The sequence below is a fragment of the Phalacrocorax carbo genome, chromosome 2, assembly GCF_963921805.1.
Source record: "Phalacrocorax carbo chromosome 2, bPhaCar2.1, whole genome shotgun sequence".
Taxonomy (NCBI): Eukaryota; Metazoa; Chordata; class Aves; order Suliformes; family Phalacrocoracidae; genus Phalacrocorax; species Phalacrocorax carbo.
Genome location: NC_087514.1, coordinates 17703904 through 17731279, shown reverse-complemented (window position 1 = coordinate 17731279; position 27376 = coordinate 17703904).

The window sequence follows — 27376 nt, the reverse complement described above, 5'->3', positions numbered from 1 at the left end:
ATGCCTGGCGGAGAAGGACCTGGAGGTGTTGGTTGACAGATGCCTGAACATGAGCCAGCAGTGTGCTCAGGTGGCCAAGAAGGCCAACAGCATCCTGGCTTGTATCAGGAGCAGTGTGGCCAGCAGGAGCAGGGAGGTGATCGTGCCCCTGTACTCAGCACTGGTGAGGCCGCCCCTCGAGTACTGTGTGCAGTTTTGGGCCCCTCACTACAAGAAGGAGATCAAGGTGCTGGAGCGTGCCCAAAGAAAGGCAACGAAATTGGTGAAGGGTCTAGAGAACAAGTCTTATGAGGATCTGCTGAGGGAGCTGGGGTTGTTTAATCTGGAGAAGAGGAGGCTGAGGGGAGACCCTATTGCTCTCTACCACTACCTGAAAGGAGGTTATAGTGAGGCGGGGGTCTGACTCTTCTCCGTAGTAACAAGCGATAGGATGAGAGGAGATGGCCTCAAGCTGTGCCTGGGGAAGTTTAGATTGGATATTAGGAAAAGCTTCTTCACCGAAAGGGTTGTCAGGCACTGGAACAGGCTGCCCAGGGAGGTGGTGGAGTCTCCATCTCTGGAGGTATTTAAAAGAAGGGTAGACGTGGTGCTTGAGGATATGGTTTAGTGGTGGACTTGACAGTGATAGGTTAGTGGCTGGACTCAATGATCGTAAGGGTCTTTTCCAACCTTAATGATTCTATGATTCTATGATTATATCCCATCATCCAGGTCATTGATTAATATGTTGAACAGGACTGGACCCAGCAGAGACCCCTGGAGAACAGCACTAGTGACAGGCCTCCATCCAGACTGTGCTCCATTGATCACCTCAGAACAACCTCATTTTCTTCTGCAGTAGGATAATAAGTCTTGTAGAGAGAAGTAGTAGACCCATTTAACTTGACTTTTAAAACCTTTTGACATTGTGCATCATGATAGTACTAAGAAAGCCGAGAAAAATATTTTAATGGAAAAGCCTAAAGATGCAATCCTAGCAAATCTGGCATGGAAATTGTGCCTATGTTGAAGTGCTTAATTCACTGCCAAAATGATGGGGTTTTGCAGGGATCTGTAAGCACAAAGAACTAAAATCCTACTTAGACATGAGTTGGATACTTCTCACTGGATCTCTGAGAGCGGATTAAAAAGTGTGTCAAAAGTTCTAAATCTATATAGTCTATGTATGACATAATAGATTGTCCTGCCGGAGGCAGTAGAAAAGATTGGATAATCTCCTCAGATTCCCATCAGGCCTGTGATTCTTTGTTCCTTTGTGCATGCAAATTTATGTGAGGATATGTGGTCATTTTTTGACTTCCAGGGTTATACGGACAGTTAATTACTCAGACATAAATAAAGAAGCAACAGTCTACTGCTTCCATGAACAACGTTATTTATAGAGATCAGAAATAGATGGACTTTTTTACAGATAATTTAAAGCTTTAATGCTGGATTGCATTGTGAGGAGCTTTTAGGATTACACGTATGTTACATAGTATTTACTAAATTCAAAAGTTAGGTTTTAATTTTAACACTACAAAGAGTTTGAAGTCTAATTCTAGGGAAGGTTCAAATGATGCTTTGTGCCTCTAACTACACCATATGGTCTAAATGCTGAGTATTTTATAAACATGCCTGAGACAGCTCTAAATTAGGTCATGGCTAAAACAGCCAAATCATAGTCAAATTTAGGTCAAAAGGACCTACTTGTCCTTTCTGTGTTACACAGAAATAATTCAATGCATAAATCATGTAGATCTGCATAGATGTCTAATTTGTGAATCGTGTTTTTGTCATTAAAATTTCATATGTTGAGTAAAGCCACAGTGTTCCATCAGGATCAAGTTATGCTTTATACAGAGAAAAAAATGTCCTACTTAGAAAAATGTATTATGTAGGCATAAGTATTAAATCCATAGTTAATAGGTCCTTAAGGTTTTTGAGATGTTTCAGCTGAAGCTGGATTAAAATTCCCATGTTCTGCAGTTCAGTGACTAAATTCATTCTCCGCATCTGTTGTTACTACTTCTCACTGGGTAGCTGAGTTTTCTGCAATATTGTATATTAATCCAGAATAGTCATATACTACATTATACATATGCAATAGCTGTTAGCATTGTAAAACATGTTAATTTATTTCCTCAGAGCCTCTTAATCTTTTGATCAATATCACCAGTATGATACAATATTGATGGATCTCTGCAGACCGAGAAACATGGGACAAACAACTGCAGAGGACTCCTAACATCTCAATAATGTATCTGCATAAAGCCCATTTTCTTAAGAAAGCTTATCTTAAAATGTTTTGGAGTCAGTTAGCTTAAAAGTAATATTCAGCTCACCTAAAACTTAGATTATCTAAAAGTTATATATCTAATGAAACCATATGCCTATGACTGATGGAGAGAGACCCACTGGGGAGATAACTGTTTTTTCCTTGAATGGATATCTAAAGCTGAGTTGACACAGACCATGGCACTATCCAACGTGCCTGGCTGTGTTGGTTCCCTAACACCCCCCTTAGGGGATGTACTGATTCCTTTACTGTGCACATAACACAGATATACATTTTTACATTTTCATGGGAAGGGCAACCCAGACTGACCCTGGCATGACCAGGGTGCTAATGATGAGGTGCTAATGGAACACTATTTAATAAAAGCGAGGCACAGCTGGATAGCTATAATAAGCTGCCCTCTCTATGTTCCCAGCTCTTTCCCGTGCCTATAGATCTAGGCTTAAACTAGTCAGCTAATCATATAATAGATACTTCTGTTTATTGAATACTTTGTATATTTTTCCATATATTAAATACATTTCCTGATCTGTTCATGTCCTAAAAATCCACTGGGCTAAAACATTGAGGAAAATAAATGTATCAGGATATCAAGCACTCAGTTCTGTTTGAGTTTTAATATCACTGAAAGTACTTTATAAAGATGGGAAAACATTGTATTTGTCATTCACCTCAATTTTTATTTGCAACAAATTAAGCCTTTGACAGCTTGGAAAACTGGTCTGGAAGATTTCCATGTTTTTACAGTACATTATTATTAAGTTGCTTTTGTTAGTTCTCAGAAAGTTGTTTTGTAAAGCTATGACTCATGAATCTTGAGTGAACTCAGAGATTTCAGTAAGAAGTCAATACGGTATTTATTTCACATCAAAATACAGTACCATTCAAACTGGTTAGAGGAGACATGTTTATAGGCTAATTTGTAAGCAACTCTTTTCTTCAGAAATGTAGTTTTAATATATAACATTTTTTCCGCTATGAGTAAATTAAAATCAGAATGATAACTGAAAAAAGATTCAAATATAATCTAACATGATGTGATATATGTTGATGAATAAAGATAATTAAAATTCAGATATGATGAGGAATAATGTAAATCAAATACATAATACAAATAATTTTTTCAAGATATATTTTTACACAAATATGTTAATACTGCAAATATTTTCTGTTTCTTACACTTTTTTACTATTGCTTTTCAAGACATTCTTAGTCAAAGTTTTAGGAATATTATCTGAAATTTTCTTATTAAATTTTTAAATTAAATTATCTTTAACAAATGACAATTCAGCAAAAATTTTGAGAAATTGATTAAGGGTTGTGGAGAACAATGCAAAAAAACTATCTTTCAAAAATAAAATGTGGTCTTCAAATAATCTCAATATTCTTGCTACTTTTAATAAGTTTTTGCCAAAATATGTAATCAAACTTGTAGACATTGGATCAAAATCCAGTATTCTTTCCTGCCCCAGTATTATGCCTTATAGCTCATGTAGTGGGGTATGCAATACATGCATTATGGTCTATAACTGATGTTTCTGAAGTTTTAAACATAAATTTCTGTGAATAAAGAAAGCAAAATGCATAAGTGTTGACTAGAGCTGATTCATATCATCAGCAGATCTGTCCTAGAGTAGAGGCTAACCATTGGATTATGCGGGCAGATTTTATTATTTTTAAAGATGAAGACAATAAGGTTTTGGTAGCTTATGTGAAAAATTAATATACCTGGTGTGTGCAGGATAATTGTACTAAGACTGAATCTTTGTTTTGACAAAGCATAGCAGAATATTTTTTTTTTCCTAAAGACTATATTTAACAAGCCTTCATTAAGAATCACAGTATAATTTTGATTTGTGATGATCCCAAATTTATCTTCATATAAATAAAAAAATCAGTCTTTATAAATATAGATATACAATTTTAATATACTAAATTATTTTAGCAGAAATCAAAGTTTTATCAATTAATTCAACATCATAGAATCATAGAACAGCCCAGGCTGGAAGGGATGTCAAAAGATCACCTGGTCCAACCTTTTGTGGGAAAGGGAGCCTAGATGAGATTATCTGGCATCCTGACAAAAGTGTCTTGAAAACCTCCAGCGATGGGGACTCTACCATGTCCATGGGAAGGTGGTTTCAGTCATTGATTGTTCTCACTGTGAGAAGTTTCTTCCGTATATCAAGATTAAACCTCTCCTGGTACAACTTGTACCCATTGCCCCCAGTCTTCTCTATGTGGCTTCTTGTGAAGAGAGAGACTCCTCTTTGTAACCATTCTTTACATACAAGATCAGTGTTATGAAGACCCCCCTAAGCCTTCTCCTCTCCAAGGAGAAAAGACCTAATACCTTCTGTTGTTCCTCATAGGGTGGATTCCCCAGTCTGTCTGCATCTTTTTTGAATTGTGGGGACCAGAAATGGACACAGTACTTCAGGTGCAGCCTGACAATTTCTGACTAAAGTGGCATGTTCACATCTTCATCTCTGCTAGTATGTCTGTTTCAGCAAGACTGCTACCCAGCCATGCGGAGCTTAGCCAGTACTGGGGTCTTTGGTTATTCCTTCTCATGTGCAGGACCTTGCACTTGTCTTAAACTTCATACAGTTCTAGCTAGCCCATTCTTCCAGCCTGTCCAGGTCTCTGTAAGACAGCTCTCCTTTCTGACATGCCCCCTTCAACACCCACTTTAGTGTCATCAACAAACTCGGTGAGGGTGCTTTCAATCCCATCATCCAGATCATTTATGAAGAAGTTGAACAGTGTGGGGCCCTGTATTGATCCCTGGGGAACCCCACTTGTGACAGGCTGCCAGCCTGACTAAAAACCATTGATCACGACCCTCTGAGCGTGGCCTGCTAGCCAATTCCCTACACATCTCACAGACCACCCATCCAAGCTGTATCTTGCAGTTTGCCCAGAAGGCGGCTGTGGAAAATGGTGTTGAATGCTCTACTGAAGTCCAGGTAAACAGCATCCACTGCACTCCTCGTGTTGAGAGAAATTTTTTTTTGTTGTAGATGACAATCAGGCTGGCATGGTTTGCCATTGGTAAATCTGTGCTGCCTTTTCCAAATCACCTGCTTCACTAAGCCTGTACAAGTTTCTAGGAGGACTTGTTCCATTACTTCTGCAGGGATTGAAATAAGACTAATGGGCCTGTAGATTCCTGGGTCCTTTTTTGGGCCTTTCTTGTAGATGAGTATGACATTTGCCCTCTTCCAGTCATCAGGGATATCCCCTGATCACCATGACTTTTCAAATATTGTAAACAGTGGCCTTGCAACAACGTCAGCTACTTCTCTTAACACCCTGGGATGGATTCTTTCCAGGCCTACAGATTTATATGTGGGTTGAGTCCTTGCAAGAGGCAGTAGACCAGCCCTTCTTCCACTACTGGTGGATTTAAAAAAGCATTGTTGGAGCTACTGGAGTCTGTGATCTGGGGTCCAGCTACACCGGTAAAGACAGACAAAGAAGGTAATGAGAATTTCTGCCTTGTCAGCAGTATTACTATTTTCCCTGCCCTGTTTAGCAATGGTCCTATGCCTTCTCTGTGCTTCAGCTTACTGCTCATATATCTGAAGATCCATTCCTTGTTTTCTTGACAGCTTTACTCACTTTCAGTTCTAGCTGAGCATTTACCTTCCTGACTGCAACTTTGCATGCCCTAGCCAGTAAGGTTCTTGTAGGCCTCATTAGGTATTTGGCTGCCTTCCCACAGCCAGAATGCTTACTTTTTCCTTTTAAGTACGCCAAAAAGTTCATTACTAAGCTGGGGTGATCTCCTGTTCTGCCTTCTTCCTTTTTCTTTGTAGGGGATGGACTGTTTTTGTGCTTCCAGGAGGCTGTTCTTGAATAACTCCCACTACTCACATGCTCCTTTGCCTTCCTTGGATGTTTGCCATGGAATCCCTCACTGTTGAGTTCTGAGTATTTTGAAGTTGGTTCTTCTAAAATGCAGGGTCTTTCTCCTGCTACTGTTCTTTAGTGCTCAGCAGGGTCTTAAACTCCATAATGTTTTGAGCACTGTATCCAAGGGTACCATTGGTAGTTATGTTGTCAAGTAAGCCTTCTCAGTTTGTGAAAAGCAAATCTAATAATGCACTTTTCCTAGTCAGCATGTCTAGCATCTGTAGCAGGACACAGTCCTCAATGCATTCCAGGAACCTGATGGACAACATGCATCACTGTGTTGTTTTCTCAACAGATGTCTGGGTTATTGAAGTTACCCATGAGGACCAGGTTCTGTTGTCCCAAGACTTCCTTGAGCAGCCAATGTACGGTTTTGTCAGCTTTGTTATCCTGATTGGGAGGTCAGTAACAGGTAGGTGACAAGCCCTCTAATCTTGATCTAAAGGCATTTGATAGAACTTTTGTGGTCTCCATAGCTTACCTCCATACACTCATATTTCTCTTTTACATAAAGTGCAACTCCACCTCCTCTTCTTCCCATTCCTATCTTTCCGAAAGAGTTTGTAGCCATCCATTGTGGTCTTCCGGTCATGTAAGTTTTCCCACCAAGTTTCTGTGATTCTTATGACATAACTTTTAGACTGGGCACGGAGCTCCAGTTCCTCCTGTTTGTTGCCCAGACTACATGCATTGGTATACATGCACTTGAGGTTGTATGTTAGGGAGCATTTCTTACTACTCTGGAAGGTTTTCAAGCAGAGATAGAAACTCTCAAATGTTAGTTCAAAGGAGACATTGCTTGGAAACAAAACATGAATGTTTATAAAAGGCCCCAGTTTGACCTGACTATCAGACAAAGATTCAAGTGATGCATATGAAATGGAGCAGAGACCAATTGTCTGACCAAGACCAAAAGGCTGTGATAGGGATCCATAGTGCAGGTACTCATATATCCTACTGGCAGACTTTCCTGAACCCTGTTCCTGTGGAGACCAGGAGTCTGTGCTTCTCATGTTAATGAGAATGCTGGTAAAACACTGTTTACTCTGTGTTATCTGTGCAGCCAGTTGCGTGCATGCAAGGTGTGTGTATGTGTGGCAGGCTGTGTGTGCGTACCAGGGTGTGTGTGTGTTCCTGTTGGGGGGCACATGCTCACCCTTGTTACTGGCTGGATTCTGGGAATAAGAAGCCACAGCAGCCTCTCTATCAGACTACCCAGTCCAACAACTTCTAACATGGGATATGTGAATCTTCAGGTTGATTCTGTGCATAATACTGGTAAGAAAAAAGGTATCCTTCTACTGCAGGTGAACCTCATATGAAGCAGAGGTGAATGTGCATCTTGTTCTTGAGGAATGACTTAAATGTTGAGCTTTCTCTTTTTCTTCCTGTTTACTTTTTTGCCTACTTGTTAATTTTGTTCACTTGGAGACAAAATAATTTATTTATAGCTGATGGGACTGGCTTATCTTACTATGGAGATAAAACTATTTAAAATAATGTGGGGATCAAAACTTGCTTACTTTATACAGACAGTACTTCAGCAGAATAAATATTTGAATGTAAGAAGTTTTAGTTTTCACTGTGGTCTCGTAACAGGAGTATAGATTTTCAGCAATCAGTCTTTTTCCTTGTTAAACCCTATAACACTTAGAATCATTAAACAGTAAATATTACTGTTTGAATAAGTACAACACATCTTTACATTTGTCAAAGATGGCAATTCTGGGTGGCCAGATAACAATAATTTTGCTTCAATATGGCTACATATTATACGTAGCAATTACCAAAACCAACCAACCAAACAAAAAAACCTGTTTCCTTTTGAGAGAGGCAAATGGATTGAGAATGCTGTTGTTGCTATGTCAGTAGGAAAAGAGGTTATTTTGGGGTTGGCCTAAAGTGATAAGGAGGTAGAGAACCTCCTTCTAAGAGTCAGGGGTTTACTGAAAAACCCAAAGCAAATGGAGAAAAACAATTTAGAAAGGAGCTTCTGAGAGGAATTCATACCTGTCATCTCCCACTCTATGGAATAAAAGAGTACTTGGCTGGAACATGGAGAATAAAAACTCATATCCTTTATTTGTCTGAAGAAACATGGGCTCATGTTACACATAAACCTTCTCTAATGCCCATACTATATGGTATTTTGGGATTTCTCAGGCTTTATAGCATGGAACTGGCTATAAATTGCACAAACCAAAAAGCAGGAAAAATTCTATGGAGACTAATTGTATTTTGCTGTGCTATTTGTCAAGTCAACTCACTGTCCCAGTTCATTTTTGTGAAGCTGTTCACATACTCATGTGGGTGTAACACAAAGGTACCACAGAGGAGATATGTAGATAAGAAATGGCTAATGACTAGATGAAGTGGGGGTGCTTAAGTCATATTGAAGTGCTGAGGAATGAGATGCATAACTACTTTCTTATATATATAAACATTGAAGCTGTAGCTACTGGTGCCTGTGGCTTCTTATTTAGCATACTGTTTCTTGTAAATTTTATTCTTAGGTTTTTCACTAGTCCTCAACATAAAATAACAAGGATGGTGGGAATTAAAATAAGTTTTATGGTGACTAAACGTTAGTAGCTGCAATGGTCATTACAAGGCCACGTGAATTCAAGATCATATTGTTAGTTTAGTCTAATAATCAAACAATCCAGGTTGCTTTCAGAATTAAATCAGATTTTTTGTGTACAAGACTAGACAGTCAGTGAACTATATTGTTCAAATAAACATTTCAGAAGTCTTCAGAACAGACTCTATTTAGAAATGAATGAACACTTGCAAGAGAGTCGATGGGCAATTCTTCTTACACTGAATTTAAGATTTATCTGAACATAGAAAGATCATAGTGTGTCCCTGTTGTAATAGAACTGGGACTTGCCTGTTCTGTACATTGTCAGATTTTCAAAGTGTGTTTGAGAATATTTAAATAAAACTAAATTTGCAATATGTCAGTTATGCAAATAATGACATGCACATTATATTATCCATGTAAACAGAGTGGTTAAATCTGTATATAATAATCCACACAATATTATTGTTTGGAAAACAAGGTTTTACTGTATTTTAATCCCCTTTCTAATTTTGACTTATATGTCTTTGGTTAGTGTGTCCGATTTCATTATATTGTGACTCAGTTTTCAATTTCTCTAACTCTGTTTCCCATCTTTAAATTTGTAATGATAAAATATTGACTTATATACTATTTCTTATGTGAGCTTTATGTACAAATTATGACAACAGTAGTATTATTTTAGTCAAAACAGAATTTCAGTTACCATGAGCATTTCCCTGACAGATCAAGGAAGGAAAATACTGTTATTATTTTTCCAATAGCTTTCAGGAAAGAAAGAGAATAATGGTTTGTGGAGGATACTTAGTCACTGAGTGCAATTTTACTTGAGGACTTAGTGAAAATTAGTCAGGAGTTCTGTTTGCCTCCAACATATTAATAGTTGAGAAGATCTTATCTGGAGTTATCAAGAGACAGAGAAAAATTACATAAATTAATTTAAAGAATAATTAATACTGAGCTGCTCAATTTCAAAAGAGAAGCTAGTTTTTATTAGTTTTGCAAGGTAGTCTTTTTCCCTTTTATGCAACATATTGTTGTCTAGCTCTTATAATAAGCTTTTTTTTACAAGTTTTGTTCCCTTTTCTCATACCAGTTGTGTTTTTTTTGTATGATTCAATAAGACAATTATTATGTAAGTAGGAAAGAATATCTTTTTCCATAAATTTTAATTCTTCTGGAGTCAGCAAATTTATGATTTATATTTCTCCTACTGTACTACAAAATAGATAAAGCTATGCCTTAAAATACGGCTTAGTTCTGTTGATATTATAGTGAACTATATTAATAAAGAGTATTTTTGCAGGAAATATCTTCCTAATCCAAATTTATTTAAAAGGTAAACTGAATAGAATATGCTATAAATGTCAACAGTATGGAAAGGAAAAGAAAAAAGAGCTGCAATTGTAGCCTCAAATTCTGTCTTATAATAGACAGCGTCAGATTCCCTTCCAGGGAATCTTCATCCAGGAGACCAGTCTTTCAGGATCTGCCAGAGTCCCATGGTTTCTTCTCAGGCCTCATGCCCAAGTTCTCTTCCCTTGTCTATATACTGTAGAGAATTGCAGGAACATAAGCAAAATAGTAAAATCTACTGTTAGATTGTAATAATTCCTTGGATTATTAACTTTACTTTTATAGTAACTTCCATATTATTTCCTGTTGGATTCTAATTTTTCCATTCCTTTTTCTTATATCTCAGTATTTTACCATCTTTTGTATTCTTTACTTCTTCTCAGAAAACCAAATACTGCTGTATTACAAAAGGAATACTACAATCCTGTCCTTTTTCCTGTGACTGTTTCCAAGTTGTATGGGTCTGACTCATGACTTCTATTGCTTTTTTTTTCTTAGAATATTATAATTTCACTTAACTTTTCCTTTTTGTCTGCCCATATTTCTCTCTCTTTGTTGTCTTGCCTATTCCACATATAATTTCTTGCTGAATACTTCTGTTTGTACTCCTATCCAATTCTGAGGACATAACTCCAAAACTATGATAAAGTTCTGTCAGAATCCTTACAGAGTAAATCAGGAAATATTTCAGACACCTCATGTTGTCCAATCACACAATCTGGTCTTATTATCATAGTCTATATTCTTGGTTATAAAACAGATGAGTGGAACTATTTCTAGTAATAGGGAAATAAATTATTTATACTATTGTGATTACTTTTTTTTTTTTTAAGAAGTAATCAACTTCATTATAATAATTTGCATTTGAGGGAATGAGAACGTTTTTAAGAATCTGTTGTTGTTTCTATGATTTACTGGGAGTACAGTGCCATAGGAAAGAGGCATCATGATAATCAGTGTACAAATGGAGAGTAAAAAAATATCCCTGTCCAAAGTAGCCTGGAGTCTGACTAAATACCCAGGAAAAATTGTTACACAGTACACAAGTAAACAGTCTTTCACAGTCAGAGATAATAGTATTTGTTCCCTTATTTCTTTCTATATTGAACCCCAGCCTATTTCCAAGCCTGTCCATATATGCAACCACTTGCTAACAGAATTCCACCATACAACATTAAATATTTATATTTATACATAAGCATTCATATATTTCCATACATAAGTTTATGAAAGTCATTTATACCTGTGGTCCTAGAGGAGGGTTCATGATAGCATATTTAATAATTGAAGATAAAATGTCATAGCTCAGTTAGAAAGTATCACTAATCAAGCGATTCCTAGCCATTGGCAAGGTAGGAAGTATTGTAGCTTGATGCTGGAAGGGCAGCCCCTGAAAATTAAACCGTTTCTCAATGCTTGGTATGAGAAGTGTTATATAAATGAGTAAAATGAAAAGTAATATTATTAGGGCAAAGCTGAGGTCAAGCATCCTTTAAACTGAGATTAGGCATATTATTCATGACAGTGTAGACATCATTAGACATGTATAATGTCTATGAAGAGCAATCTGTGTGAGAGGATATCAGTAATTGAGCTTGACATCACCAGCCAGCCAATTCAGACTTCTCTCGTGATGCATAAACTATATAAATCTTCAGAAACATTATTTTGTGCTAGAACTTGAAACATAAACCTGTGCAATAGCAAGCCAGAGACACAAATGTTTATACTAACACAAGAATAGATTTGTTATTATTTTGCAATTGATAAATGGCACACATATCATGAACAGAAAGGTGGGAGGTAAAAGTTGGAAGGTAAAAAAATAAAGGTGAGAAAGAAAAGGGTGGGAGGAAAGAAAAGGATTAAAGCCTTTCCCAGATACCATAAAACCCAAGTCAACTATTTCAGGATGAAAGATGAGAGAAGGAAGCATAATGAGGATAAAGGTGAGAAAATATAGTGAAAATCAGTACAGTTAACGGATATAAATTATGCAGTCAGGTTCTGTTGTAGTGTTATCACCAGATGTTATGAAAGCTTAATATTTCATATAAAATGGTAAATATACCTTTGAGAATAAATGATGTCTGGGATTTTTGTCCAAAAGAAACTACACCCAACCTTTTTTGACTATGATAGTGTCAACTTGCTCATAGGTAAGTTTTGTTATAGAAGTCTTCTTAATTTGTTGGCAGGGTGCTTCCAAAGGAGCATATAGATGTTGATAAATATATTAAAAATATAATAATGGAGGGCATTGGAACCACACAGGAGTTAGATTTAAAATCACAGAAATAATACTAAAGCCTTTCTTTAATTTTCAGCATACATTTAATCTTTTTTTTCCCCTCTGTTCCATTTCTCTGTCTGTTCATTTTTAAGTAGTTTTGGAAATATAAAGGTAAGTTTGCTTGAAACATCATCAACACAATCTGGTAGAATTGAGTAAATACAATCTAGTGTGATCTAACTCATGGATATTGAATATTTTTGTAACCCTTTACTTATGTATCCATGCCCTAAGTGTATTGCATCAGCTGAATACAATATGATAGAGTACAGAACAAAATATATCAGAGGATGGAGGCACTACAAAAATCTATGTGACTCAGTTTACAATAGCAGGCAGGTCAAGCATGAGATACAGGGTTACGCTTGCAGAACCGTGGGTAAGCTGTGTAGCAAACCACTATACTCAGTGAAAAACTGGAAATACACATATAGCTCTATCACACAATACACAGGAAAAATGGCAGAACAGTGGGAATAACACCTAACAAAAAATGAATTCTCTACATGTTATCTAATTATCCAACTGAATAGCACTCTTTCCAGCCAAGACGTCTCTATGACATACTTTGCAGACCCATTTTGGTGATTGATCCTGACATATGAAGTGGACTTTTACTCCACTGAGTAGAAAAGAGTAGGTGAAGGATGTTTACATGACTGTCTTCTAGCCAAGATGACCAATAGCTGCAGAAGGACTCACCATTTGTTATCATAAAATGATAGGCCTGACTAATCTGGTGGCCTTCTACCATGGAGTGACTGCATTGGTGGGTAAGGGAAAAGTAACTGATGTCATCTGTCTTGACTTTTGTAAGGCCTTAGACACAGTCCCACACAATATCCTTGTTGCTAAACTGGAGGCATAGGGATTTGATGGGTGTACTATTCAGTGGATAAGGAATTGGCTGGATAGCTGCATCCAAAGAGTTAAAGTCAACAGCAAAATGTTCAAATAAATACGAGTAACAGGTGGTGTCCCTCAGGGGTTCATACTGGGATGAATACTGTTCAATATCTATATTAATGACATAATAGGATTGAGTACACCTTCAGGAATTTTGCAGATGACACCGAGTAGTGTGGTTGATTCAACTGAGGGACAGGATGCCATCCAGAGGGACCTGGACAAGCTTGAGAAGCGGTTTCATGTGAACCTCATGAAGCTTAACAAGGTCAAGTGCAAGGTCCTACACCTGGGACAGGACAATCTCCAGTATCAATACAGACTTGGGGATGAATGGATTGAGAACAGCCCTGTGGAGGTATTGCTGGATGAAGAATTAGACATGAGCCAGCAATGTGCACTCACAACCCAGAAAGCCAATCATATCATAGGCTGTGTCAAAAGAAGCATGGCCAGCAGGTTGGGGGAATTGATTCTGCTCCTGCTTTCTGCTCAGGTGAGACACGACCTGGGCTGCTGCATCCAGCTGTGGGGTCTCCAGTGCAAGGAAGACATGAGCCTAGTAGAGCAGGTCCAGAGGAGGCCATGAGAATGATCAGAGGCACGGAACACATCTCCTATGAGAAAAGGCTGAGGGAGCTGGGGTTGTCCAGCCTGGAGAAGAGGAAGCTGCAGGGAGAACTTATTGTGCACTTTCAATATTTAAAGGTGGGGGCAGACTTCTTATAGGGCCTGTAGTGACAGGACAAGGGGTAATGGTTTTGAAATAAAAGAGGGTAGATTGAGACTAGATATAAGGAAAAAATTCTTTACAACAAGGGTGGTGAAACACTGGAACAGGTTTCTCAGAGAGGTGGTAGATGCCCCATCCCTGGAAACAGTCACGGTCAGGTTGGACAGGGCTCTGAGCAACCTGATCTAGTTGAAGATGTTCCTGCTCACTGCAGGGGGGTTGGAGTAGATAAACTTTAAAGGTCCCTTCCCACCCAAACTGTTATTTGATTCTATGATCATCAGTTGCAATGAGCTTGTTTTTATTCCATATTTTCTAGCATTTTTGAAGTAACCCTGCTTTCAGAAGCTAAGAATTTAATGTACCCAGCATGTGGGAAGCATTCCTGATGCTTTTGTTTGTTTTGGGTGACTTTTTTTTCCCTACAGATTACTATTCCTTTGTTGGACTGATAACAACTGCAAAATATATAAATGTATTAAAAAAATTATATACAGTATAGTGCTCCATTTATTAGTCAGAATACATACAAATATTTGATAACATTTACAGATGTATGAGGACATGTATATGTATTTACAAAATGTTTTAAGTGAAATATTTTTCATTTTCACTGAGATAAGTTCTAATAAGCAAACTATTTTTTATAATTTGAATATCCCTACTTATTATTTACATCTGTCACCCTAGATGCTGAATTTGATATTAATCAATGGATTTTTAAATGATGAGATAGCACAATGTCTATTCCAAAACCAAAAGGAAAACCACCATAAATAAACTATCCCTAGAACTATGAGAGTAAATCCTCTAAAAATGACATTTAAATTAATTAATGTAACCTAGCTTGTGAGTATAAAAGTAATGAACCATAGATGAAAACATTTTATGGGTAAACAAAAGGAAGAAAAGTACCAGCTGCCTCGTTGCATGACTGGAGCAAGTCAGTTTAAATTGTGAGTCTTTACTACCAAATATCAATTCACTGTCCTTCTACATGCAAATTACTTTTTTCTTATCACTGTACAGTCATACTTGCATTACACAGTAGCATAGAACACTTTAAGAAAATCCATGTTAATTTAGAAGAATATGGTGATACGGACACATCTTCTGAGCTGAGTCAATAAGTACACAAACACACGTATTTACACACACATTCATTTTATATATATGTATCTCAGATATATACATTATTATTTGTAAACTCACACTCACTTCTGTTTAGGAGTAAACTGTCCTCTGTTTATGTGTTTTCTAACAGACAGATCAATATGAAGTAAAGGACATCTTTAAGGCTTACTCTAGCTTTCCTCATAGTATCTTGTTTATAGGTTTGTATCATTATTTAGATGCTTGTGTTAAGAAGCAGATGCATTAATCATTGCACTAAAAAGACTGAAGTAACAGTGGGGTTTAGCCAGTCTAAAAAGATTAATTAGGTCAATTCTGTAGACTGCAGTTTTGGTATCTGGCTATTGAACACAATGCTTCCCCTGCATCTCTGAAATGCTTATTGCTACTACTTAACACTTGTCAGTCTACTCAATCTTTACAAAAATTTTAAGTACAATAATATCTAGCTCAGACATTTAAATTGTAATCAGTCAAAAATGGAGGGATGTGGGCAGTGAAGATATTAATAGCTTTATAACATAACTGGAGAAATAACGGAGATATTATTTCTAATTAATTTATTCCAGCCATAGCATTAGTGCTTTCATAGTTACAATTCTTCCTGAATTTCCTTTATAGGCTATTTCTTTGGGGTTTGATATCTTGGCTACTGATAATTTCTTCTGCCTAAAATTTAATATGCAAATAACTTTGTATTCAAGATGCAGATGTAACTTTGCAGAGCTTCTTATAAATCTGTATTTATAATTTTGTTTTATAAGGACTTATCAGTTAATTTAGAATACTTTTCATATGGTTTTCAGTGCTCCTCTGTCATTTCTTTGTTAAGAAAAAGGCAGTAGGCGGACCATACATTCAAAAATGCAAGAAATTGTTTCACTTCTTCTTGTATTAAAAAAAATAGGTTTTTTTGAAAAATATGATATAAATATAGTAAAGAGGAATTGTAACTAACAATTCTAGGGCATGATTCTTCTGCAGACTCTAGCTGTTTTCTGGCAATTTTGACATAAGCAAAGTCCCTTTCAAGTTATTCTGCAAGAATAAATATGACTCGTATATATTATAGCTAACTTGTGTTGGTAACCTATTCTCTTTAAATATTTCAAAAAAACTGTGGGAATCTACTTCTCAAAGAGCCTGAACATCAGGAGTTAATTAAACTCAGTAGAGTGTTCAACTGATTATGAGAAACTAATGTCACAAAGGTAACATAGAAGACAAAAATGCTATTCAAGTATTTCAAGGCACAGATATTCTTGCCTCTGCCAGTTGGAAATGTTTAGTCATAAGTCAAATGAAAAGCAGTAGCTACATACCAAAGAATATGAACTACTTAGTTTCAATATTGTACTAATAAAGTACACAAATTTGAAAACAGAATGAATGTTAAATCAGCAGTGTTCAAAATAATAATTCATATAATGTTTAGAATGAGAAATATTGAAGATAATTCTTTTTTTTGATTGATTTTTTTCCTCTGATGTTCAATATTTTTTCAGTAGTTAGCACCTACAAATCGACTTCATTTGTGTCTCCTAAAACAGGGTGTAAATTGTTAGTACTTTTTTTTTTAAAAAAAATTTATCTTGGATAAATTAAACAGTCTGGATTCTTTATTTTGTATTTTAAATCCAATTATTCAGTGTGAAAGCTTATTCTAAGACTTGTTTCTTCAAAATTTATACACATAAATCTGGTTCAGCATGAACAGAAACTGATAAATGCACTAAAGTGAGAACAACTAAGCACAGATAAAAAAAAAACCAAAAACCACAAAACACCAACCCCCCCCCCCCCCAAACCTAAAATATTACTTAATGTTTCAAGGCCCAAATACAGGCACTTTCAAGAACTCTGTCATTAGTTCTAGTGTATGTAACACTGCTTATTCCAACTCCATAAAATTTTAAAAAAATTCCAAGTGAGAAGTCTATCAAAAGTAATGTACATCTACATTTTTGTAATTTTCTGACAAGACGTGAAGATTAATCAGCCACATCCATATCAACTGAAGAGCACTACCACTACTTCTGTTGTTCAGTTGAACAATCAAAACCAGCACAAGGTTATTTTTGCTGCCTTGGCTGAGTAAAGAATTAGTGAGTGTAAGAAGGGGTCCTGACAATACTTCGCAGGGAGCCCATCCTGAACTTCTCTTGCACCTACCACCAACAAAGTTACGACGAGGGTCCACATTTCAGCCGTACTATATAGAGTAGCAGCAACTACTGTGTGCTGCACGTTGTCCCTAATACAGTAGATTATGGTGCAGCAGAGACACAGTCTGAGGCATGGGCTGCCCCTTGCAGATTGGAGACCTGTTCACCTCTGTGCTGTCTGTGTCCCTGGTGCCACTCGTGTCCTCAGTAGCATGACAGTTATGCCTATTGGCCTAAGTACATTCAGGATCACAGCAGCCACACTGTACATAGTATGCAAAGTATATACAGTAAATGCCAAATTCAGGTGCAACTTAATCAGAATTAATGAAACCTCCAAAAGACTGAAAGAGAGCTGAAAACCAGTATGATTTAGGGAAAGAACAGAAAAATTTGCTAATTTATCTTCTGGTAAACTGGTATAATGCCAGAGTAAATCTTTTAATAAATTCAAATAGTTTCTGCTTTTATATTTTTTGCATAATCTGGCAAGTAATCTTCAATATGTTCAGGATTACTAAAAAATAATACTAGGCTTACTGATTAGGTACCCATCCGGATTAAAGATAGCTGAACTAGACGTTAATCTCTTCTTTTTCCAATGTTAAAAGTCTTTCATTAAATAATTAAGTTTTTAATATACACTTTTTTCAGAATGTTGTATTTCTATTACAAACATTGTTATTGACAGATATGAAACACTTCTTTTGGAGGTCAGCACCTTAGAAATCCTAAACTGAATACCTTCAATTTAGAGAGTTTATAAGGGATGTAACTTTATTTTTCTGATTTGCTAGACTTCATCAATTTTTTTGAGACTATTTCAATTTTAGCAAAGAATAAATTTGAAGAATAGTTTCCTAGAAACAATTCTAAACTACAAAATCTGATATTAACATATTTTATATATATGTATAATCTGATATTAATATACAAATAAGTAAATAAGTAAATAAATAAATAGATGCATAGTTCTTTTATTAATGCATCCAACTTGGTATGTTTATTAATAAGTTGTCTTCTAGTGTTATTCTTCTAGTAATTACTGTTCTATACCATTTAGCATTACTTTTCTAATAATACACAAAGTTTATCTTAGTCTTTGCTAGTTAATATGAGGTAAAAATTATATTCTAAATTGATAGATTCTTGGATATTATGACTAAGATTGCCCTATTAGAGTAGAACAAATAGGGTCAATAGACTTCTTGAGATTCACATTATAGAGTACTTCTACAAACCTTTTCCTTGGGAAAACAGTTAATCAGCCATAAATTCCATCAGCTTAAAACAAAATGTGAGTATGAAGACATTCTGTGCTCTTTGTGTAAAACAGATAGTTGATGTGACTTGCAGTCTAAGGATATTTTTCTGTTACATTATGGGGTTTTTTTGTTCTTTCTCTTCTTTTCTTCTGGGGGAAAAAAAAGAAAAAAGTAAATTTCAGTTCTTTTTTTTTTTTTCTTTTTAATTGAATTCTTCAGACACCCACATTCTGTCCATTGTGGAGAACTCTGAACCAAACATTCTTGAAATAAAACTTAAAGACTGACTTTCTTGTTTTTATCTGATTCACATTTTCTCTTTAACAGCAGTGATTTACCTATTAATTTCTGAGGTGTAAACCTTCTGTGCTTTGTGTGGAAGTGGTGGACATTGGAGGATAGTAGAATCATAAACATAAGCCTGGAATCATATCTCTGCAAAACTATGCTGTGGATTTATTATCGACTGTGAACTGCACTAGTTGTTAGACTAATCAGCAAAACCTGTTTTGCATTTATGTTTATGTTGCAGCTCTCTAAATAAAGGGGAGTTCAATATAAAAAGGGAGGTATGAGAAAGATGGAGAGGGACCTTTTACCAGGGCCTCCAGTGACAGGATAAGGAGCAATGAGTTTAAACTGAAAGAGTGTAGGTTTGAATTGGACGAAAGGAAGAAATTTTTTATGGTGAGGGTGGTGAGACACTGGAAAAAATTGCCCAGAGAAATTGTGGATGCCCCATTATTGGAAATGTGCGAAGTCAGGTTGGATGGGGCTTTGAGCAACCTGATTGAATGAAAGATGTCCCTACCCACAGGAGGGAGGGTTGGACTAGATAATCTTTAAAGGTCCCTTCCAACAGGAACCATTTTATGATTCTATTAAAACATGCAAATTACAGGCATGTTTTACCACCATTTTCCTGGCTTACAATGGCACTGTTCTTGCCTTTAATATGATAGCTGCATCATTCTATTGAGCTTTGTAGATTCCATTTTGAAAAATTCATGGGACTTCCCTAAGTAAGACGCCTTTCTCATTGAATCTATAAAATGCTGGTAAAATCTGCCATCATAAAAAACAAAAACTACAACAGAGTGACTTCATATGGCACATAGATACATAGCACTCACATAAATTCAAGTTTTCCTCACACAAAAGAATATAAGATTTTTATCTCTATACTAGTACTAAAACTGATCAAAAGCCATGAAGATAAAGGGTGTTTATTTCACTTTAATCAAAGCATAATCAAAGGCTATACCACATATAGATATGGCATAAACCAAATTGCCTTTACTGAGGATTTTCAAATGTCACTGTCATGTTTTACTGCCCACAAATAGCCTTTTTTAATAAGTGGTACATGTATCTATGGCCATATGCAACAAATGCTGCTGCTTTTATTGTTGAAGTCCATGTAAAGATGGACTGGGAAAAAAGACAATAAATGATTGTCATGTGCTTTTAGTTTTGGTTATGGATCAGTTTCTGTCATAATTCAGTGCAGATGTGTTGAATGTCAGAAATGTCAAGACCCTTAAAACCAAAGCCAAAACCAAGATGTAAATTGTGATATCAGGGTTCAAAGCATTGGTCTCTGAGGGGTCTGTTTGATCTCCCAGAACATAAACCTTGGCTTCAGTTTTCATTGAAGTAGGTAGTGTTTTTATGGCTTTTACACTCAAAAAAAAAAAAAAAAAAAAAAAAAGAGAGAGAAGGTTTTTATTTAAGAAGGGAAGGAAAGGGAATTCCACAGTAAAAACTGTAATTGAGAGTAGAATGACAGCATGAGGATCCAGCTCAGGAATTTATTTTCCATCTTAAAATACGGAGACAGACAGGAGACATCTGTATCCTAATCTCACTTTCCCCATGGATAAACATCTTTATATATGAAGCCTCATCCTCAAAAAACTGTATGCTATGATACAACTTATCAGAACTACGCTGGCTGACCACTCATTACTTCTCTTAAATGAAGTAACTAATTTCTTGTCAGGTCCACTTAGTGTTGAGGGTAATAAAGGATGATATTCCTCTTTTATAAGTGACATTGCATTTTACATTTGAAATAAAAATCTTTGTACTCCGTTTAATGGAAAAATCCACAATGTTAGTGTGATATTCCTTTACAAAGGTTTGGTAAAATGTAGGGTATTTAATTATTTATTTTCTCCTTTGCAATACATGAAATTTTACTGCATTTAGTCAGTATTTTGTATTTCACCTGTCTGAATCTTTAAATAAATTTGCCTATTTGTTTACACTAACTTTGGTTCATCTTGGTTTTTTTTATAATTACAGTCAAATTATGACCCTAATAAAATAAAAGAAAAAAAGATTAAGCCATATTAGTAGATCAAATTAGTTCTCACTTATCATTACACTGTTTACAGAGAATGTGTAACATCCACAATATCAGCAATAAATCAAGAATTGTTACATTATTTCTCCAGAAATAATGAAAGGAATGTATTGGAGAATGGATTTCTGACATATATTTTGGTGATTAGATTTCCCCAACTTTAAATATTTTCTTTCTCCATGGAAATAACTAGCAAAGTGAAACCATATCAAAAATTCAAAATTTGTAAAATTTTATTTCTGTAATTATTATTATTATCTTAAAGACATACACTGTAGATGCATGAGGAGTAAAACCAGGCAAAAATGTGTGATGATTTGATCAGCAGGGTAGTACTAATGGTCACTGACAAATATACCCTTTGTTTTTTCACCTGATCTGCAGCAGGTAGTCATATAACCAGTGTTCTAATTTTCGATACTGCTTTTGTAAAAGCCATGAAGGTCTATGGGTAAAAGTGAGACAGAGTGTGTAGAAGAAGGTAATAGCTTTTACATAAATAATGTAAATCGGTGGAAGGGGGGAGAAAAAAAAGATTGAGCAAACAAACCTTTCATATTCTCTAAAGTCCAGAAGAAGAAACTTCAAGACAAAAATCACATAATAATTATATTAATGAATTAGATAATATAAAGGAAAAGGGGACTGGCACTTAGAATGTAAAGGGGGATGTTAGGAAGGGAAGAAAGGGATAAATTTTCTGTATCTTTATCAGGTTATGGAGAATTTTTCAGAGTAACAAATAATACCAAGGAGGGCATGCTTGGCAACTTCTAGGCAACTAAGCCAGATGATTTCAGGGGAAGTATGCCAAATAACATCACATGTAATTTTTTGTCTTTTAACAAACAAATGCTGACAGCTCATAGTTTTTGTCCAATTCTTATTAAAATTAATGAGACTTTCTATTGACTTTACAGAGTTGTGGATCTGACCAATGTTTCTGGTTAAAATGAATAGAGTAATTTCTATTCCTGCCATTAGTAGTTACAAACAGAGAAGAGCTCTGCCCTTACTGGACATATTTAGACAAGTTTTTAGAAATTATTTAATAAAATTATTTCCACAAATTCTTTCAAATTAAACTGATAACACCATATAAATTATCAGAAAGGTCAAGGCTCACAAAGACCCCCAACACCACAGTGGTGAACATTACATTTGTTAGCATACCTTTACATCATCTTGCTGCTATCAGTTCACTGTTCCCTTTCTCCTGCCTTTTTTCAGTAATGATGATGATGATGGTAACAATTATATATAACAGAATTCTTAGTTACAGTTAATCACAGTGAAGCCCACTGATATTATTTCTTTCCATTTTTTATTTTTATGTGAAACTATTACTTCTCATCAGCTTTTTTCTTTATCCTATTACCACTTCTGTGCTCTTTGAGCTGCAGACAGAACTCCTTCACAGCTGTTCCTAATGTGTCCCTCCTCTCCTCTTAAATTTGTCACCTAAGCTGATGATTTACAGTATGACAAATTGGTCCATCTCACTCTCCACCCCCGCTGCAAAGTGCTACTTCTGCCAGGTGTAGTATCATGCCTGCTAGGCACTGCCAAGTCCTTCAGTGCCTTGGTCTGTAGTGACTCCCCACAGTTCCTCGTGTGTTCAGTGGGAGAGAATCTTTTCTACAGAAAAGATTTATAATTTACATAATTTGATTAAATAAAAGAACCACATAAGGGCTAAGGTTCTCACATGAGTGAGGAGCATGCTTGTATTGATGCACTTCAGAGAAAACATTCAGTATGAATGCACAGGACAACCTTTGCACCTGCATTGGTCAACTATGAGAGATTCCTTTTCTCTGAACTGAGCATATATGCTTTATTCTGGATTATAACAGAGTACTACCAGTGCTACTTGTAAGGCAATCTTAATGATCTTAAATAAGATTAGAATTTCAGTTAATAAAGGTGTCATCTAAATACTCTAGGATTTCAGAAACCTAGCAAAAAGATGGAAAGGAAAATTTTCAATAGAATAAGTTAAAGCATTTTGCAAAATTTTTTTTTAAATGCTCTTAATGTCAGCACAAATCTGAGACATTTACAATCATAGGTTTAATGTTTTATGCCTCATGTGAAATATGATGTTTTTAGCAAGTGTGCCCTCTAGCATCATACTTTGGTTGCTAGCTTAGTACAGATTCTAAAATATTAGTAACAGTCAATGCATCACCAGCACCCTGTGTCTGTAGTTGCAGGAGAAACAACAGTGTTTTTCATTCTTACAATGTCATTGGAAAAGGTTTTCAGAGTTTTTTTCTGGCAAAGTCCTCCAACAATCGTGCTCACACATCTATAGCCATAAGCAAAATTCAAACCTTAGCAAGAACCTTAACATTTTGTGTCAGGTGGTACCAAAAAAACTGTAGCAATGAGTGGTTTTTCAATTAAAATAAACCCATAAGAGACAAAATAAAATCTACTTCTATTTATCGACTTCTGCTTTATTACTTAAAGGAAACAGTAAAAACAAACACTGCAGCAGGTTGCCCAGAGTGGTTGTGGAGTCTCCATCCTTGGAGTTATTCAAAACCCAGCAACACAGCCCTAGGCAACCCACCTTAGCTGATCCTACCTGCTCTGAGCATGGGAACGGACTAGACAATCTCCAAAGCTCTCTTCCCACCTTGACAATTTTGTTAAGAGTGTATGACTGGTAATTCATTTGTTAAGCAAGCTGGTGAAGTGGTCTGAAATGTGCTTTTGCCAGATTATCAATGCAATGTTTGAGATAATATAACCTTTGTGCACCCTTCCCCTGTCTTCTTGTTTGCTATTGGTATTTCTATATGAAATAACCATATGCTTGCATCCTAACACATTTTCCTTGATCACCTTTATATTCCTTTTCTTCTTTCTCTATTTTAGGTTACGGACCTTTAAGACTGTGTCTATTATTTTTATGAGCATCATACTGCATAAATATGTGTTATATTTTATAGGTAGAGAAGAGAAACAGAGAATTAATTTCTCTCTTTTTTGGTTCAGACTGTTAACACCAGGTAAAGGACAGAAGTCCCTGATCAGAGGAGGCCTCACCTATGAGAGCAATGCTGTGTTTGTGAAATTTGCTGGGTATCCATGAGATGGTCCTATGAAAAGCAGAGAGGGGAACCGTACTGTATGTACTGCTCATGGTGCTTAGGGATACTGTTCGTCAAGAGTGCAATGGCCATAACCTATGTTTCTGAAAGATGCCTATGTCTATTTAACCTACATTTAGGGCTTGCTTACACTCTAAGCAATCTGGAATTGTAAACATAAACAAAAAAAAAGAGGTTAATTTATAAGTAGAAAAATACAAATACAAAAAATCTATTACTTTACAGTATGTTTATATAAAATGATGTCAGGGTAATAAATAGGCTTCAGGAAACTGCTAGAAAAGTAATTAAAGTTCCAGGAACCCTGCTAATATTTTATCCAAAAGAAGTTTAAACAGTGACTGGATCATGATCTGTAGCTGCTTATAATAGAAAAGAAGATAGTTTAGCTGACTACAGCATAGCGAAAGCTGGTATCAAAAATCTGAAGCTAGAGGAATTCAGACTACATATAAGGTAAACATTTTTAGTAGTGGAATGCCAGGGAGCAGTGAGGATCCAAAGGAATGGCGATCCAGGAGCCAAGGCTGTCCCTGTGCAGGCTGTGCCCTTGCTAATAGGGAACAGTCTTGCAAGGACTAAACATCGGGGCAAGAGCTGAAGACAGGTAAGAGGGTCCATCAACAATAGAAGCGAAGAACTAGGTCCAGAGTCCCTCTAAGACCTCACCTGGGAGCATAAGGAGAAAGGATTAGGGACAGATGGAGGAGGCCAAATCATAGGGCTGAGTGGTATATCCAGGGGACAGGGATGGGCCTGCAAACTGGCATTTCTACTGTATTTTTGGGGCAGGGACTGATGGTCCTGGAGCTGAGATGAAATGAGGACCTAGGTCTATGTGCAGAGGTAGGTGAGGGACCCAGGTGAGGCTGTTAAGGCCCTTAGGGCTGTGCCCTTAGGGCTGCGATGAGATGTTGCGAATTCCCCACCACTTCAAGATCTTTCAAGTGGTATTGGTATTGTTGTAACTGAGCCAGGATGTGTCATGTACTATTTTTTCAAACACATTGCGCACAAGTCCCTTGCTCACACAGCGTTCTAGGTGCTTACAATTCTGCTTCAGTGGCAGTAATATATAGAACGTTAACATACAAAACATACATTTAGAGCATATCTATAACATTTATAGCATCAAATATACTGTAAATGGATAACTGCACCACTTTCAGATGAGAATTAGACTAATTTTTAATGCAATAGCATGCAGTAGTTTCAGTTTAGAAACAGCAGTCTTTTGTTTCCTCTCATATTGATTACACAGTAGATAAATTCAAAGGTTTTCACTGAGGTGCAAAGATGAAACCTTTGCACTGGAAAAAAAAATTTCTCAGCTAAGTGAAGTTCCTTGGTAATTCAGATGAGACAATACAGATGTTTAATATGTTTTCTTTGACTTTGAAAAAAATAAAATTAAAGCCAATGCAGAGCACCATTCTGACAACATCAGAAGTCATAGGGCCATTGCAGTCATGCTTGGTTTTACCCTAAGGTTTCTTTTTCATAAACCTTCATTGTGACATTGTAACTTTATAATAATTATTTGCAATTAGTTGTAGCATAAGAAACTCTATTAGTGTCTACAATTTATAGTGATCCTTCATGTTCATCTTCTTTATTTTCTTTTTTTTTTAAGGAACTGAAGATAATTAGAATGAATGAGGATGGGTGAGATATTCTTAGTCAATGCTTTTACTGACACCTTCTAATGTAAGCTCCAAATAGCTGTATTTTATTTTAAGTAAAATTTATTCAAAATACAGATCATACTCCATTGACATTGCATGTGGAATCAAATGCCTATAATTCTCTATGACTGAATTTAAAATATTACTTCAACCTTTTTTTATTTTAGGTATCCAAATGCATATTTTAGTTAGTCAATGCTAATTTATAACCAACACTTATGGTAGATTTATGCCTAAGTACAGTTAAGAAGTTATATTTAGGAATCTGTGCTTGAAAACTGAGCCTGGTAATTCTTTCATACTGCATGTATGACATTAATTCCATTTGACGTTACATTAACACTTCACAGGGATTAACAAGCACATAATATTGTGTGTGCGCGTGTGTGTGTGTACATCTTTCCACCTACTTCTTTGTGTGTTTCCTTCACACTATCATATCTCTATATTATTTCTCTGTAATCTCCTCCCACTCTATATGTTTTTTTCTTGTTCTATTCATTCTATCAGGAACAGTTCAGGAACTTCTTCCAAATGCTAAGTAGTCAGAATTCATATCTAAGCAAGGTCTTTTAGAGGTCCCTGTCACAGCTTTATCTGACATGTTTCTGTCTAGCCTTCAAATACCAATTCTGATTTTCATACTGTCTTGATCTTTGATACTATCTGGCTTATAGCTGTTATGTTCAGCTATATTCATACAATCTTATTTATATATTTGGTTGTGACTATGCTTCTGAAATGAATCTATTACTGTCAATCCTATTGCTACATAAGGATCACCAATTTAGGAAGTCCTAAAATGCAAATATTTACCCATGACTGAGTGATTTAGAGTGTCTATGCTAGCTGTTTAGATTATAAAAGCAGTCAAAGGATAGAGAGAGGTATCCTGGAAAGGTGATTCAGTGTTCTAGCAGTCTGATCAGTGAACTTGCACTAGTTACTCATCAGAAATGTTAGTTGCAAGCTTGATTTCTCACTCTACCTGAAACTCTTGCCAAAACAAATGCCTTTTCCACCAGGCTGTGGCAAAGGAAAGAATAATAAGAACAAAAAACTCTGCTGGGATTTGCCTAGGATAGTTGATACCAATGAGGCAATGAGCCTAACAGAATAGCAAAGAAGTAGCAACCCAGGGATATATAATAATATTTATGGCTCTCTTCTAGCAGTTATATTTACATTCTGGTCCTGAACCCAGAACTGAGCATACATTTGAGTCAGTAAAGGATCAGAACCAAAACCAATTACATACTAAGCCACACCAAAAGGAACTGCAGGATAGTCATTGAGCTAAAGAGCTAGTCTTTTGCTTATTTCTTCATTGTTCCTTGCCCAGAAGGAATAGGAAGGAGTATATAGTTAGGAGACTGATGTAAGAAGTGAAAACTATGGGCTTGTGTTATGGTTTTAGCTGGGATAGTGTTATTTTTCTTCACTGCAGCTGGGATAGTGCTGTGCTTTGGACTTGGTATGAAAACAATGTTGATAACACACCGATGTTTTGGTTGTTGCTGGGCAGTGCTTGTACTGGTCAAGGACTTTTCCAGCTTCCCATGCTCTGCTGGG